Here is a 19,241-nt window from a genome sequence, read left to right on the forward strand (position 1 = left end):
AATTTTGATCGTGAGAGCTTATCCCGACTTCAGAACCCTTCAATGTAGTACCTACGTACCAATGTGTAGTATCGTACGTACCTACGTACGATACGATATGAATACGATACTATAATGTACGATATGAATATATTCAAAGACAGTGTCAGAACGCTTCTTTCAAAAAGCAGCTTGTCTCGATAACCCTCTTATCGTGGTCGTCTGACGGGACAAAACATAAACACCGTCGCCCTAAGCATGTCTTCTCGGATCCAAAGAATCCACTATCGGCTTTTAGGCTCTCCAAGCACCGGTCATCGTTCGACGTGTAACCTAGCCCATAGACTCAGTAAAAAACTTAACAGTGAGAGCGCTGAGGATCCTCTCAATAGGTCACGATTCTGATTCGTCGATAGATTCAGCGGAACACTGCTAGTGCTCTTGCTAGTGTTAGCAAAATTGCCTCAGGTCGACCCCGCGAGTTCATGTATCCGTCCGAGAGTAGCTGGAATAGCCCATTAGGCTAGCGTTGAGGAGGAAAAAAGTTGATATAATAACATCAACTGATCTGTTTTCACTAATCCGTAGACACAGCCCACTGAGTTTCTCGTCGGATCTTCTCAGTGGGTCGAGTTTCCGATCCGGTGGTAGATTCTGCGAAGCACGGCTCTTGCTAGGGCTAGTGTTAGCAACGACCACAAGTTAGAGCCCCGTGAGCTCACCTACTCGCCCGGTGAATCTAGTATGACCCCTTGAGGTCACTAGAATAGGTAGGATTAATTTTTTTTATCTAATTTCAAATATAAAAAAATGTGAAATTTTATTTTTTAAATTCGTTTATTTATTAGTGTTTTGTTTTCACTACATTTTTATTATTTTCATTAGAATTTACGTAGTTCTGTTGTGGTAGCAATTTTCATAACTAGACAAAGAGTGTCAAAGACGCGAGTCTGTTCAATAAATTAATAAGCGTTTGTTTGTACCGACTTTGAATATTGATAGACATAAAAATTAATAGCTAATGCTTACACATCTTTTATTGGTCATTTTTTTGTATATCTTCGGTGGTTTCTGAACCATTTATCTGATTTTTGTCTGATCTACGATAGAGTTTGTGTAGTTGACATCATAATCCCTTGCCGTAATTTTGGGTAACTGTTTCAATACATCCTTTAAGTGTATAAATACATACAGGGTGTATTTTTCACTATGTCTACAGATTTTATTAAACACGACATCAGTCAACTATAAATCGCATCACAATGACGACTACGAGTATTATGCATATCAAACGTGTATGCGGAATTGTTTCATTGCAGTAATCGGTGGGGGGAACTTACCCCCGCGGGGCCACAGATGCGTCTAGACTCGAACCTGTACGAACTCGTCTAAGTGGTGTTATTAAGCCGGTGCATAAAAACTAAACGTGAGCTAAGAAAATGCGGATATACTTAGAATTTATTGCAATATTGATAGTTTGCGGGATTCGAAGGAAATTGAAAGGTGAATCAATGATCATAGAGTATACTTTGAGTTCGAATACGTAATACGATCCATACTCTTTTAATGTGAACGTTGATATAGTTGGTTGTTTGTTATTTAATCGCGCGAAATCAGCTTAACGGATTTGGATGAATATCCGCACTAATATATTGTACAGTCTGTATTAATATGTACTTTTTAATCATTTTATCATGGCAAGCAAAATGATCTTGTCAACGCAAAGTACATGCTGTAATAAATACGACGGTGGATTCGTGATTTTGGCCGTCAATTGATCTAAGATTGACTAGTATTAGTTATGGATGAGAGAGTGATACAAACAATTCAGGGAAAATATAACGTGTCTAATTGTTTTTGAAATTTAAATTTGACGCGGACGAATCCGCGGGGCACTATTTGTATTAAACTAAGAATAATATTATTATAATCGTCTCGTTCATTTCGTGGTGCTTAGTTCTGTATAATTACATTTCTAGTATATATGTATATTGCAGATCTTCGGAATTAGAGATCTGGTTGTATATGTTCATGTTTGTGTCTATCTGTCACTTATCACACCTGGATAAAGCAACATGGCCGCCGTTTTGGAACATTCGGTTTTAGTTATACTATAGTTTAATTCAATTATGGGTTTATAATTTAAAACCAAGATGGCCATGTTCTCGTACGATTACGTACGCCAAAAATAAACAATTTTATGAAATAAATAAGATCAATGTGGAAATTCATAATTCCAAAGCCGGAAAATTATAATCTGATTTCCTCTTAGCGACACATTAACACGAAATGTCTAATACCATTTCTTGTAATTCATCGTAATGTTGCTAGATGTAGAAATTTCTAGATTTTTTTTAAATACATTGCGAATAAAAATTTACGTAAATTGTTTTTTTTAAATTATGTTTCTGTTCTAAGGTTCTTCTTTTAAGATGAATTTTAGTTGTATTCATTCATTCATTCATTCATTCATAAACAGCCCACAGTCGTCCACTGCTGGACATAGGCCTCTCCCAATCTACACCACTGAGCCCGGTCTGCGGCTCTCCTCATCCACTTCTTGCCGGCCACCGTGCGGAGGTCCTCGCACCACCTAGCCAAGGGCGTCCCATGTTACGTCTACTACCAGCGATCGTCAGTCCTACGGCATATATGGCCAGCCCACTGCCACTTCAGCTTGCTGACTCTTTGAGCTATGTCGATGACTTTAGTTGTATATCACAAAATAATATATTTGCCCAAAAGTTTTAAAAAAAGACTTGAACCAAAACAATTATTTTATTTAAATTTATTTATTTAGACTTTCAAGAATGGAATTTAAATAATCTTAAGGGTTGAATAATAACATGACATGTTAATTTAAAAATATTTTAATATTACATTTCATATGTTCTTTTGTACGTTTCACAAGACACAATATTTTGAGTTCTTTTCGGTAACACAAAAATATGAAGTCTACAATAAATGAACATGAGAAGTAATCGATGTCATTTGTAAATTAGCACTTGATCAGGATCGTGCCTTTAAATTTTTTCCAAGTAGGACCCGAGATTTCAGTGCGGTATAGAAGTACCATAAAACTATAGGCTAAGCTTTGAGACTTGTCAAACAACCGAGATAGCTCCCCAAGATCTCAAGCTTGTCTTTATAATATATACTAGAAGATGTCGAATATTTTTGTATATTTATTTAAATTCTAGAATATCGATAAAATCCGGTAATAATTCTGTAGTCAAATGATGCATCTAATAAAATTTCTGCGTGTCCAAAATAAAAGGTTTTTTTTTTCTTTAACACATTTAACACACGGCAACACCGTTTCAAAGACGCAATTCGTCGGCAACATCAAAAAGTCATGACTCGGAACCCACGGTCGAGGACAGTTTTTCCTGTATTAGTTTAAATTATTTATGAGCTGGTTTGACCCTGGTTACTGGGAGAAGATCTACGGATCTAAAGAATTAAAAAAAACCGTGTTAAAGTGAATATCTATTTTTGATAATTCAAATATTTTGTTGGCCTATGTTTTTTTTTTATTGCTTAGATGGGTGGACGAGCTCACAGCCCACCTGGTGTTAAGTGGTTACTGGAGCCCATAGACATCTACAACGTAAATGCGCCACCCACCTTGAGATATAAGTTCTAAGGTCTCAGTATAGTTACAACGGCTACCCCACCCTTCGAACCGAAACTCATTACTGTTCACGGCGGAAATAGGTGGGGTGGTGGTACCTACCCATGCGGACTCCCAAGAGGTCCTACCATTAGTGAAACCACCAGTATGTAAATCAATCGCTCGAAAACTAAACGATTAGGGTGATTTTTTCGTTGCATTCATAATTGTCAGGACAGGGTGAGAATGAAGATTTTTTTTGGAAAATTATCATTCTGTCAGCAATAGGTAGTCCAAATTAGAGAATTATTATTAGACAAAATTAGCTCGACGTTACTTCCCGTAACCACTTTACACCAAGTTGGCTTTAGACTAGTTCATCCACCTACGTAATAAATAAAAACACGGAATCAGAATTTTGAATTCAACTATGAAGTGGTAGGAGAGTCGCCATTGCTATTTTGCGGGTTTAATTTTATGGATTCGTGATGTTCCATTTTGGAAGCCCAAAAACGATGCTCGATATATAATTTCTTAATTTAAAAATATAAAACTTACTCGAACTTTTACAATAACATCGAAAGTCTTACCGATTGGCATTTGAAAATATTTTCTATTAAAAAAAAACAGTAACGGGCAAATTAATATATCCAATGTTTTAAAGGATTGTCCCAAGTTGAATTAGTTCGACTGTGACGCGTCACGTCGGTCAAACTTTACATTTTTAAAGTGAAATAAAAGCTTTTTGATTAATTGCCCCTGTCCGTTTTCATTCAATTGTTTTCTCTTTTCGAGATTCCTATCCGAAAGTTTTTATTGAACCGAAACTTTTAAGCTTTCGTAATAATATACCATTATGACTCAATGATTCACCTGGTATTTGGTAATAGCTCCGCATATAAATATGAAGTCAATTAACCCATTTGAATAAAGTTTTAAGAAGTAAACATGGAGACAACTGCCATGAATTAAATCAGTAGGCTTTATAAAATCGTATTGAAACGAACCGTAAATTCAGAAGAAAATTAATTTAAATTTAAATTTGTATAACTATTTAACTTTTACTAGAAACCGTTTATATGAAAAATTCTTTTGTTTTGAATACACAATATCGCTACGGTTTTTTAAGTTAACTTTAAGGCAACCGTAATCGTATCAAATGTTCAGTACAAGCCATTGGCAAGACGCCCCTAGCCTGCCGTGTGGGTAGACTAACAAGCAGGCCGTAGGGATGCTACCTTATACCGAATTTTTTGACTCATTTTCTTTAAATACGAAATACGTCAATGCGTGATTGCAAACACGTCCCCGAAATTAATCTCCTTTAAATATTTCCGAGCGAAATTACAATTCTCAGATTCAGGGGCAAATATAAGTAGCTTGATATATGTGAATTAAAAAGCAACAGCGAACGAATCTAATAGGAATATCTGTATCAAAACAAAAGCTCAGTTAATTATTAAATACTAAGTAAATACTAAGCAAAGTGAATGCTTAATTAGAATTGAGTCTGCTTACTACATATTCCATTAGTCTGCCTCGCAGTAGCTATGCGAATCATGCATGCTATTTGACAGATCTATCTTCAATTTTCTGCATAAAATCCCAAAGTGACCGATGGGAAAGGTTTTTAATGAAACGTGCGCTCGTAGCGTTGGTGTAACAGGCGAACGTTCCACGTTACCAAATAGGTACATAATATGAACAAAAAATGGTCTTACTAAAAACAGTATGTATACCAACATTGATAGTGGTGTAACAGCCCTAGTAGGCGGTTTTATGGCGGCGGTCGGTTTAAAGCGATAGTTTCTCTTTTCGATTTGCCACCGGCTCGTTTCATTCGACCGCCCCTTTCTCGGAGCCCGAGCTGAATTCAGATACAGGATTTTATATCCAGTGCCTATTGAATGATTGGTTTTTTTTTCTTCTTTTTATTAACTTGACAAAAAAAATCTTGGTATTTTTCGATTTTAGTTATGCGAGGACTTCAGTTATTCAGTTTAAGGGATATGATACGTTTTTTTTTTTATATTGCTTATATGGGTGGATGATCTCACAGTCCACCTGGTGTTAAGTTGTTACTGGAACCCATAGACATCTACAACGTAAATGCGCCACCCACCTTGAGATAGAAGTTCTAAGGTCTCAGTATAGTTATAACGGCTGCCCCGCTCTTCAAACCGACACGCATTACTGCTTCACGGCAGAAATAGGCAGGGTGGTGGTACCTACCCGTGCTGACTCACAAGAGGTCCTACCACGAGTAAATGTTTTGCTTTTATATTTATTTTACACTGAATGCAATCCAATGATGGAATGTACTTAATTTAAATGTAATTCGTCATAGAGAATGCTAAGAGACATGGTAATGTTTGCAAAACACGAATATAGTTCTTGCCCAAATTAAATTTAAAACTAAATTCGTTCAACTGTACAACTATGGGTCTTAAAGTTCTTTGGTGACATCTCCAGAAAAGAGGACTTTGGAAAGACTGGAGGTCCAAGGCCGGGTGTGGAAGACGAGAGATCACGCCACTGATCACTAACTAACTCGATGGACTGATCAAATAAAGAAGGTAACTGAGTCCACCACGGTCCGATACACTCGAAACCGTCAATTCTGATGGTAGGACTGACGGTTTAAAGCGTCTGGTGGTAGAACCTCTTGAGAGTCCGCGCGGGTAGGTACCACCACCCTGCCTATTTCTGCCGTGAAGCAGTAATGCGTTTCGGTTGAAGGGTGGGGCAGCCGTTGTTACTATACTTGAGACCTTAAAACTTATATCTCAAGGTAGGTGGCACATTTACGTTGTAGATGTCTATGGGTTCCAGTAACCACTTAACACCAGGTGGACTGTGAGCTCGTCCACTCATCCTAGCAATAAGAAAAATAAAAAAAAGTTCTGGAAGCGAATCGCCAGGAGGGCAATCCTCAAGAACGTGGGCGACTTAACAAATACTCTTGCATTTACATCGTCAGCGCAACGACGACAACTCTGATAAAAGTGTCCGACTAAGAAGAAGACATTCAGTAACTAAAGTAGGCCCGGACAGTGACTCTCATTAGTTCGTATGTCGTGGGCCAGCAATGAAACGCGAACATATATAATAGCCCATTCGTTCTTTCAACACCCAGGTATCCGAGCATCAGTTGATTTTTTATGTATCATACATTACGTGCTATTCAAAAATATTTGGTACGTATTTTTGTATTCTTGAGTGGAGACCCGAATTGGCAAACACAGTGCAGGACGCACTCAAGCTCGGTGGAGTGATGATCTGTGTAGGGTGGCTGGCAGGAACTGGATGAGAGAAACCGAGGATCGTGGTCAGTGACACGCAATTGGATAGGCCTATGTCCAGCACTGGACTGCTATATGATGATGATTGTTGTATACGAATGTATTTACTACACCCGACGCATTGACAAAACTGTTCAACATAGGCATCTATAAAATCAAAACTAATCGAAGTGTTTTTATTCAAGTAGGTCTTTATAGGTACTCCCAAACTGCAATGATAATAGCCATCGATTCCGAATACTTCACCGGAGCTTGTTCTTTTCCAATATAGACGTCCATCGCTACAAAAATTTACTATATGCATTTATCTATGTAAAATAAGTACGGCCAGAACTAGAACAGATCTACGTTACTGGCCCTTGACTAGTAGGTAGGTACATTAGTAGAAGGTACTGCGAGCATATCTTATTTGGTCACGGAGCGTCGCATTTTTCTGGCCAGCCATTAATTATACTGTTCAGCTCAGACATTGATTTTGTGTCAAGCATTCTGCGTTGACGTTGTGACATCTACGGAATCCAATAACCACTTATTACCAAGGGAACGTGACCTTAATAATTCGTCAAAAAATAATTCTGTACAAACTGTGTTTTGAGTTTGCATTCACTCTAAATTAATCAAAAAAACTGCAAAAAGACACCCTCAACTTTACGACAATTAAATTCATTACGCATAAAAGAAGACACATTCAAAAATTAGACCCTTTTTAAATATAATGTAGTCAATCCCTAGTAACTCGAAACGTAATGCGCTAAGTGTGAATTACTGTTAAACTTGTGCTACCCTAATGCGAAGTCGGTTAAGGGCGGGTGCAGCTGCGCTCTGAGGGACCCGTACTAATTAAAATTACTCGAGACACTTTGTGAATTTATTTTTCTGGACTTTGTTTCCCCTCGTGTTCAAGGTAAGTAAGCTGTTTAAATGAGGCCATCGTGTTTTTGGCAAAGATGCAAAGTTAACCATAGAAACAAATGAAGCGTGGAATTTTTTCTAAGCCATAACCCACTTAAGAATCACTTCGAAAATATCGTCACTAACTAGGAGATAAAGTGAAAGTTTTAATTATATAACAGCTATTAATAGTGTAAAAACATCATACAACATGTGGTTAATCGTTTTTATAAGTTAAGTAATTTGACCCCAAGTGACGTCACAAGTAATACTACTCACGTACAATAGAGGTAGATCATGCTTGGAAAATTAAATTACCAGATTTCATATTGCCATTTTTCGGTAGCAATATCACTTTCATCCATTGTACTGATAGATACGTTTGACTATGTTCACCTAAATCTACGCTTATTTTACAAACGTGTAAGTCTATTACTGAATCACGTAAAAACTGCTAAAAGAATTTTGATTTAAGCCGCACACAACTATAGTTCATAGCCTGGATTAATACATATATATGACCATTAGGTATCTTTTTTAAAAACAAATACCACGATTTGGGCAACGCCGTGTATTACTGCAAAAATAAAAATACAACAGTTCGTTAGCCGGACTGTAATTTTACGTATCTCTAAATCGACTGGTAGTTTATGGACCGGATAGTGACGAATAATCTTTTATTCCGCGAAAATGCAACGTGTTTCATTCTCTGTGAATAACAATTTGTATGTAATATGTATTTCAATATTGCAATAATTGTTAGGTTTTCTTTGTTATTGCCTATGTGTGTGGACGAGCTCACAGCCCGCCTGGTGTTAAGTGGTTACTGGAACCCTACAACGTAAATGCGCCACACACCTTGAGATATAAGTTCTAAGGTCTCAGTATAGTTACAACGGCTGCCCCACCCTTCAAACCGAAAAGCATTACTGCTTCACGTTATAATTCATCTTGTAAAAATTAATATTTAAAAAAAAAGACATGCCCGCTGAGTTTCTTGCCAGTTCCTCTCAGGACGGAGGCTAATTTTTGAAGTGAAACTTCTTTATCGGCGTTGGAAAAAAATTTACCGTCACATTTTTCGGTTACGCGTCACATTTTTCCGTTACGCGCCATCTTTTTCTTCACCATTCATTGTTGCCGTACACAAGTGAAGGTGCCTCTTTACTCGGTAACAATAATTATAAAATACCGATGATTTTAAGTGGAGATTTTAATGTAAATTTTGCATCGGAAAATTCTTTGAAGCTAGTTGAATTTCTGAAAGATAAATTGAATTTATCCATGAAAAACAGTCCTCAAACGTCAACAACAAGATCTGGCACTACAATTGATGGAGTTTTTACTCGGTCACTAAATTTCGTGGAATGTAAACCATATATTTCATATTTCAGTTACCATAAGCCATTAATTACAAAAATATATAATGACAATGACAATGATAGTAATAATTCTATTACAATTAATGAAATGCTGTAATAATCTTAGTAGCAAAAAGGTAAAGTGAAATAATTGTATTATTTGTATTCATGTCTATGATAATAAAATCCTTTTGTTTAAACTTTATCTAATTTAACTTTATTTAACCAATTTCTAGAAAGTTGCATGTAGATCATTTTTCGAAAAATAAGGCCATAAACAAGTTTCACTTCTTACGTGTGTACACTAGTACACGCACACATTTTTTTTTGTGCATTGGCAGTAGTTCTTTTTGACGTTCAACAAGGGTGTACTTTCATTTATGTTGAATATTTTTTTTTATTTGATTTAATTACAAACGAAATCGCGCGTCACGTCTGTTAGACATTAAACTTTGACTGACGCAGTAATAAAACATATAAATACGAGTTATACGTACACGTATAACAAGTTAAAAAGTTTCGTAGTATCGAATCTAATAGAAATAATCTTAAATGTAACTTATTACCTACGCGTTAGAATTTATTATTGAATTCTAAATGAATGCCAGTAATGTGTTAGATCTCACTATTTTAGTCAATAGTACCTTTTATAAGTAATTCTAGAGGTTCTCTTTCATAACACATATTTTTAAAAGTATTGTTTTTTAAAAAATTTTTCATATAAATGTAGACAGACATACTAAATATTACGCATAGGTATTTACAATCCAGATTTATAATTTTTATTCAATTTACGTGATATTTGTCAAGGGTTGATGCAACTCTCCACTCTCTACTGTTACTAACACGACTAGACTTTTTGTCGCACAATTAGATTTTCAACCTGGTATCTTGACACATTTCACATTTCAAAGCACATTTTCCATCTTATTGACGTCATTGCAAAATAAACAGCATGCAATGCGCTATTTATAGATAACGTTAGAATAACTTCACAATTCAGAAATACTGATATTTTTGATACCGTATCTAATGGCCTAGAGCTTAACCCGATAGTTTTACTATTGGATACGATAATTGAATCTGAATTTTACTCTTGTCTCGGGGAAAAAGTAGCTTCACTCCGCTTTCGGTCAAAGAAACTGTAGGTTTGCTTTTGGAAACATAATATATTTTTCGTCAATTGCGAAAATAACGTGAAATACTACCGACTTGTTTTATAAGAAAGGGCTAAACCTAATTTTCTATTAAAAATACTACCTAATCTTATTTGAAGAATATGATGAGACTGGTCCCTAAAAAAGGGGACAAATTGAACGTGGGAACGAACCGCTGCCCTACGACTCATTACCACCCGGCTATTAGCTATTGTAATCGTTAAACTTATACAATTGTCGAACTTGTAACGATTACTGAACTTTTGAAGGTCGGTTAATAAAATTGTCTATTATTTTACATCCAGTTGTTGTATATAGTAAGTATCTGTTAGTCTTCCGTCGAAGACAAATCGGCAGAGTTTCAAGTCGTTCAAGAGCATACTGCTACATTTTGGACACAGTCTTTCGGGGTCATCGGTAGAGGTCATTTGATTCAACTGCGGTTGAGAACTTTTTTTTATGATTGAGAGATTACTGGTGGCCCGAAGGCCTTTCCAGTTTCACCAGGACAGGTGGGCAAGCAAAGGCTCAGCCAGGAGGGGTGGGATTTGCTAACAACTGCCCGAGCGACTCCGAAGGAGACCTAACAACTCAAGAGCAATTGCTTCGCGAATGAATCTACTACCGGATCGGAACCGCGACTCGCTGAGATACGGCGAGAAACTCAGCGGGCTGGTGCATGGGTTAGGTTGCATATCGACCTCTTTTCGACGAGTACGGTTACCTGTTCAGTTATTTCTCTGGATTTATAACGACTTATGATGACAGGGCTTTTTAAATTGTATCGAACCTTTTGTATAAAATCTAATGCTTCAACTTCCTGGTAATGTATAAGCCGCTGTGGGAACATCGCAAATGCACTATTTGCTAAAGGCGAGCATTGAATACCCCTTCACGTTTCGTTAATAATACGATGAAATCCAAAAACCAGTGGAACGAATCGAATTACGGATTTGCAGCTTCCTATATGAGATACAGACAGCACATAGCTTTTATAGCTTTTATGTTTAAGTCTGTACAGTACAGTACTGAAGTACCAGAAAAAAACTTTATAGTTCCAAAATTAAATCATTAGAGATATCATCTTTTCGCATTAAAAGTGTACAATTTCCTAAAATATTCAAAATTGAGTTAATATGCGGAATCATTTGATATCACTAGTATTTTTCTCATAAAAGAGCGTAGTTTCGTTTTAGTTTACCTATGTTTTGACAACTATTAACAAAATTAATACATAATTTTATCTTACTTTAATAGACAGATAATGTAATTGTAAAAAATAAAAAAGTAAATGTTGCAAAGGTGATTAATATTAAAAATATCACGTATGTTAAGCCTTTAAAAGACTCTTCTGTAAAATTAGTAAGTTTTGAGTAGTTTTTTTAGTAAGTTATACAGTTTTAATGCGAGAAGACGATAATTATACTGTATTCATACAAAAATACTTCTAAAAAAAATCCGGTAGTATTTGTTCTTAAGTAGCTACTCATCAGTTTGTTTCATGTTATATTAAAATTCTGATTTAAAAATCTTATTAAAATAGTATTCATTTTGTTGAAATTGCCTTTGCAATGTACTACTCTTTTAATGATTATTATTGATGGTAGGGCGCCTTGTGAGCCTGCACGAGTTGGTACCACCATCCTGCTTATTCCTGTCGTGAAACCGTGGTACTGTAAAAACTGAGATTTAGAACTCATGTCGTAAGGTGTGTGGCAGCATTTAAATTATTAATGTTTATGAGCCCCGGCGAACAGTTAACATCAGGTGTACCGTGAGCCTGGGTCCAAAAAAAAAATACAAAAAAAAAGAAAGTTAAACTAGATTTTGAACATTCCGTTCTCCTCATTCTTTTGCAGAAAGTTACTTTATACCAGAGTATAAACTTATGGCTAACCTAAAATAATACATTAGTAAAAACAGTTTCCACTCCACTGATGGCTGTCTTCGAGATATTCAAAAAACCTCATCGACCTTACACTTCAAGTTGAGAAGTGCTTATGATCTCCTACTCAACACTAGATGAGTCGTTATTTCGATTATCCATCCGACGTAATACAAAAAAAAAATACTTCTAAAAACTCAACCCTTTAATTCGCTCCATCAAATACACGAAATCGCCGAGATTAAATTACAAAATTAATCGCATCAAAACCGTAAATGATTGATGACTGTCTCGGAAACTGAAAGCAGTTACGGATGATTTAATTTTTGCCGTGAAGCATCATAAATATTAATATCGTGTCGACTTCTCGAGAGATTCATGATCAAGAGTTTAACACTCGTCTTGAACTTTACTCTCGCATTGTTGATGCGTTGGTGGCTTACCTTTTTTTTAATTGCCTTTGTAGGCAGACGAGCATACGGCCCACCTGATGGTGATTAGTTACCATCGCCCATGGACTTCAGCAATGCCAGGGGCAGAGCCAAGCCGCTGCCTACCGCCAACCCAAAGATTACTAACTTTTAAGGCTGTTCTACGTTATAAACACATCACGCGGTTTGCGCCTGAAATAGGCAGATGTTGTGGTATACTTGTATAATAAGAATATTTATTGTTATTGTATTTCATATTTACTTTTAACTGTGATGGTATTGTTGTGATAGCGTTTATTTCAATTTCCTTGAGTTTTTTAAACATTGTATGGATCTTTTGTAACAAATAACTGTCTGCTTATTTATGTCCCAAATATTCTCATGAGATTCGGAATGATTTTTTAACAAAACTAAGACCGAATAAAACTTTTATTTCTTTTATTAAACTATTCACGTGTTGACTGCTACGTAAATCACCGGTGCCTTACGTGGCGCACTGAATTAATTATCTAATATAGATTTCTGTTACTAAGCGTCTGGATTGCCTAAATTTGCTTTCTTTGTGTTTGTTAATGTACTTTTAGTCCTTTAGGTCTCTTAGAAATAGATCGGCCTTCATGTAACAACTTAACACAATTCTGGCTGTGAGTTCATCTACCCTTTCAAAGCAATAAAAAAAACAAAAAACCTAGACGGTCTAATTCAAAAACACACAATCCCTTAACAACTTTAGAAGCAAAAAATCAATTCTAAATCTATTAAATCTCCCCTTTTATTGCTTCAATCTTGTAATCAAATAAACAGACTGATACAAATTATCATTGTGATTCTTATGGAGATACAATTGACTTGAGTGGAGGGCTGGCCCGACGTTACGGAGGCAGCAGACTGCGTAATCGGACCCCCTGCTTCTCTTACAAATGATTTAGGTTTTACATTAAACGTTGTTAATTATTTCATGTGTGACACTGGTTTTTTTTAATTGTTTTATTGGCTTGTTAGACAATAGCTTACAGTCCATTTGACGATTAGACGGCCCGGATATTTCTAATTCACGGTCCTTATTAATAGACTAGCTTTTGCCCGCGACTTCGTCCGCGTGTAATAGTTCACAAATAATGCTTTTAGAACAAATTTGGTTAGCATAAAAAACGTTATAGTGAACCAACCTTAACATATAGATATGTGTTGAAGCGAACTTTTTTTTAGATCTTTTAAAGGGGAACAATTCTGTCATACATTATTTTAGCGAAACTTTAACCGTTACTGCAGCGCACGCAGCGGAAGCTCTCAAAATGTAAAATAACCTCGATTTTGAAACATTCTTTATTGGTGCTCTGCTTGTATTAGTCTTAGCGTGATATTCGATAGCCTATATGTAGCCTTCCTCGATAAATGGGCTATCTAACACTGAAATAATTTTTCAAATTCGACCTTAGTTCCTGAGATTAGCGCGTTCAAACAAAAAAACTCTTCAGCTTTATAATATTAGTATAGATTAGTTTAATGTCGTTTCGCGGTAATAACGCGATAACTTGTTGGAATCAACCGCCATCTGTTTTACGATTATTGAGTCCTGGTGACTGCCACATCAAGCTTGCAATCTTTTGGGTTATATCGGTTGTTATGCTTCTCCAGCGAGTCTCTTCAAACTTTACCCGAACTCGCAGGGAAGCTTCAAGCGTAGATAACCATCTCTACTGATCTTTGGATAATGTTGAGCCTTCTCAAGAATATCTGAGCGACCACAACAAACTATCCTATGTGATCGTTGTGGTATTTATAAATTAATATTCAATAATATTTAACTGAATTGATATATCTAATACAGGATAAACGGGTGTTCTGAACTACTTCTTCTTCTCTATATATAAAAATGAATTGCTGTTCGTTAGTCTCGCTAAAACTCGAGAACGGCTAGATAAATATGAAAATGCTCGGAATTAAATAAAATAACAATTTTGTTTTCCCTTTGTTTTGTCCCCCGTCGGACGGATTCCTTATGTTTGTTTTAAGTTTATTTTATACAAAGGTTTAGGTCTTTTATTTATCTATTGAGACACTACTAAGTTTGCCGGGTCAGCGCAGTATAAGAATAAATACCTGTACAATGAAAGGCGGTGCATGCTCGAACCATTATTATAAAATACATGTAATGAAATTATTTTCATTTACAAGTGAACGTTATAAATGAAATAAAAAAAGGATAATAATTCGTGGGAAAATCGTAAATAATTCAGTTTATCCTTTACTTAGTTGATTGTATGTGCTTTATCAAAAACAATAAACTGTTTACATAGCTTTTAAATAAATAACTATCAATAAAATTTTCCAAAAAAGTGAATATTTATAATACTTCATTCAACTTCTGCCCAACGATTAATCCCGTAGGTGAATATAAAATGTACAACTTCGACCTTTGTAGAATAATTGGCTTGTAATTAAATGTTCTATTAGGAGTTCAAACGGAAATGGCCAGCACATCCCAACGGCTAGTCAGAGCGGAACCACTGCGCTCGGGAGTTATGAATCCAATTTAACATTACTTTCAAGTTTGCCTAAAATTCTCCATGAATACAGTATTGGAGCATTTGCACCGGGTTTCTCCGAATTGCGGACATAATTAAATCTATATTTAAGATTTATGTGGTCACCGACAAAAAAAACAATAATAGTAAAGTATTTTTGATACATCAGAATTAATAGAATGACAATGGAAAAAACGCGAGATCAAAACACTAATACCTATTCACAAACGCCATTTTACCAATGCTTATACCTACCCAGTTTTGTCACTTCATTTCATTTTCGAAGCGGACTCGTTGCAAGCGGCGTCGTGGCCAGTGTAACAATGCAACAAAAATAAACATTTATTTGTTTGATAAACAAGTTTCCAAAACGTCAATGGCAGCGAGACCCCACCTGACGAATGTATCTTCCTAGTCGGTATCGATTTTGAATGGGTGGTCGTGGTCATCACTTGGTGGGAAGCTTCACAACAGGTCGCCATTTGTCTCTGACGGCTGCCCTCCTCGTGCGTCGTGGTGATGAGCCATTTACTGTCACTTGTTTCTGGTTAAGCCACGTCATAGGCGATCTTCCTTATGGCCTAGTATTCATGCTCAAATGCATAGACGAGCGATATCATCCGTCCGTGTTCAATGTACTACATCTAATTACGTAAAGTGCCTTCACGTTTACAACTGATGATGCTGGAAATCTTTTAGCAATTAATTTACACTAAATGATGACCGAGCTTTGATCAGTTTTTTTTTTTGATAACGCCATCTTTTTATGTCTTTAAAGCGGTTAGTTGCCCTCAATTAAGAAAAATATTATTATTATTCGCCAATAGATGTCGGGAAGAGTTGATTATTGAAAACACAAATATAACAACATTTTCTGAAAATAAATCGAAGCTAGATCGATTTATCGCCCCCGAAATCCCCTGTATACTAAATTTTATGAAAATCGTTGCATAGTTAATACTCATTTTACGGTTTGAATCTCACGTTTTTATTTACCATTATATTATTACCGACGTTTCATTTTAAAATTGAATATTGCGCTGACTACTGCCCATTTTTATATTTTAATTCAATTATGTTTAAATTTCAGTTCCTAAATTAACTAAAGATATATAATATCTTTGAATTAAATTTAGAGAACAGTTTCAAAATTAACGCTTCGAAACTCATTTACCGGGTATTAGAATAAACACACCGCTTAATGTTAAGTAAAATGTGAATAAACATATAAAAGTTTACAACCCCTGTACTTTGACACGCGACATTACTATTTAGCACGCATACAACTAACCAAACAGATGCTTTCAACATTTTTAATATATTGTGAGTAATTTTTAGTAATAGAAATTGTTTGAAGATCTCTACATCTCCGTGAGTCTTTTCCCGGGCGAGATTTACCTATATGACAGGGTTAAATTGAAAAAATGCTTTGGCTCAAACAACGTAGATATTCTATCATAGCTTATCATTCTCGAATATGATTAGAACATGGAAATGAATAGAGTAAAACAATACTACTAATTAATATATATTTTACCTTATAGCTCGAATACAGTATTGTCTTTTTCATTGGCGCCTAAATTGAAGCGTGATTGAAAGAGACAAAAAATGGTTTGAACTAAGCTTATACAAAACGATCTCTAAATATACGATATTAGGTATCTAATGTATTTTATATTTATTAGGATATCCATGACTAGCGCTTGTCAAATTTAACATTCTAAATTTTATATGGTTCTTGTATTATAAATACGTGTGGGATCAGTTTTTTTGTATTATTTATTAGCAATAGAATAAAAATATGTAGTGTTTTTATTTATATTGTAAACTAAATCCAATCTTATGTTGTTTGTTACTCGTATTTTTTTATTGCTTAGATGGGTGGACAAGCTCACAGCCCACCTGGTGTTAGGTGGTTACTGGAGCCCATAGACATCTACAACGACAATGCGCCACCCACCTTGAGATATAAATTCTAAGGTCTCAGCATAGTTACAACGGCTGCCCCACCCTTAAAACCGAAACGCATTACTGCTTCACGGCAGAAATAAGCAGGGTGGTGGTATCTACTCGCGCGGATTCACAAGAGGACCTACCATCAGTAATTACGCAAATTATTATTTTGCGGGTTTGATTTTTATTACACGATTTTATTCCTTCTCCGTAAAGTACGAAGGATTTAAAACGGTCATTCTGACAATATCCAGTGCAGTGCTCTATCAAAAAGATTGAACACAAAGACGCTGTGCGAATTTTACGTCTCATTAATCCATTACTATTATGGGCCGTGTTTTAGGGTTAACTAGGGCTATCCCCAGCGCGTCGGGCGCATCTCTTCGGTATCAAATGTCACAGTGACTAAAAGCGAGGGCGTGAGGGAGCTTTGCGCGCGATTACACTGTAGTGCCTCTGTACAGACGAAACTAAAACGCATCTCCGAAGACTTTCGTGTTGTGATTATTATTATTTTTTAAATCTAACTGTTCAATTTTCTTTTTAATCTATACTAATATATAAAACTACAGTGGTTTTTTACGGATGTTCCGTTATAACTACCGAACCAGGCATCCGATTGACTTGGAACTTGGTATTCATGTAGAAAATACATGAACTTAATGGACAGGCTAATATTTATATGAGTGTTGGACTCCCTAATAATAATGACAATAAATAATAATGCTAATTTGCCCAGCGAAGCGGGCCAGTACGGCTAGTACATTATAAAAGTAAGAATAATTCGTGAAAATACCAGATCGATCTGAATATGAATAGCGAATTTATTTTAACACTGAACATACCACAACGAGTCAAATGACCCATCTTGAACGTTTGCATTAAAAATGCACGTATCACATCATATTGCTTTTGCAGATTTGACTCCATGACTTTTTCTTAAAAAATAATCTATCATCAGTTACATATATCAGTTATTATACTTTTCTTGTTTTTTTTTTTTTTTGAGTAATACTTGTCGTATACCGATATCTACGCGCTGTGATAGAAATAGATACCAGTAAGTTTTGGTATGATTAGTGTTAAGTCGAGATTTCTATTAATCAGTGAAACGCTATTATCGCATCAATATTTCTTTAAGCTTTGAGTTTGTAAGAATTAATTACTAGTGTAGGGATTGTTGACGACAAGTCGATCAAATTTACAATGACAGAGTAAACAAAATTTAAGTACGTATTTATAGTGAAAGTCACAGAAATCAAAATGTAATAACAATTCTTAGTTATCCAAGAGCTATTCTAGATCGTGTCAAAAATATAAAAGAGTACCAGACAGCTATTAATTAAATATATATTTTAAATAAATTTTTGATCGAATCTTTTCGTTAGAAGTTATGTTATCGTCTGTACCGCTGATGCCGGGATTATGCGTAGCGCACTTAGCAGTTACGATTATGTGCCGGCGCTGGGGGGAGGCAGAGACCTACGAATAATTAATTACTTTTGTTTTTGATCGTAGGAAATTACCAAATATAAATTTATGTAAGACTTTATTTATTTACATATACATAATATATAAAGGCAACGTGAATGCGTTCAGTAACTCTGACACTAATTGAATATGCAATTTCGAAAAGGGCACATGTCGCATATTTTGTCAAATACGTTTTTTCATATACACGTAGTTTTGAGGCTTATCTACACCCATCTTATAATAATTTAAGTAATTTTCAATTGCTAATTAACACTAAAATATATCTCAAAAGTTAATATTTCAAATTTTATACTGTTTTAGAAAATAATCAGTTCTTTTTTAATTTTCTGAACATTTTACATTTTCAGAGATGTGCCCTTTTCGAAATTGCATATTGAATTGTAACGATGATAAATGGAACGAATTCGTTAATATGAAGTATCTGGTTGTAATTATAGTCCGATTTTTTTTTTTTTAATATTCGATTACATTGTCTAAGGTGTGAAATTTCAAGCCTGACGTAACGAGAAAACAATGTCAAATAAAAGATTAAGAAAAAATATTAAGAAGCCCAACTAAATATCCCAATTATAATTAACTATTATTGTGTATTCCAAACTTTTATATATTCACGAAATTCATACACATTTAAAAATAATCTAATCACG

General features: G+C 35.4%; 1 protein-coding gene across 6 annotated transcripts in view; it reads right to left on the reverse strand.

Moving 5' to 3' along the window:
- LOC100750224 (abnormal chemosensory jump 6) overlaps positions 1-19,241 on the reverse strand; it is a 91,010-nt gene that overhangs the window by 26,460 nt on the left and 45,309 nt on the right. The window lies entirely within an intron of this gene.

Source organism: Bombyx mori, chromosome 1, assembly GCF_030269925.1.
Source record: "Bombyx mori chromosome 1, ASM3026992v2".
Taxonomy (NCBI): Eukaryota; Metazoa; Arthropoda; class Insecta; order Lepidoptera; family Bombycidae; genus Bombyx; species Bombyx mori.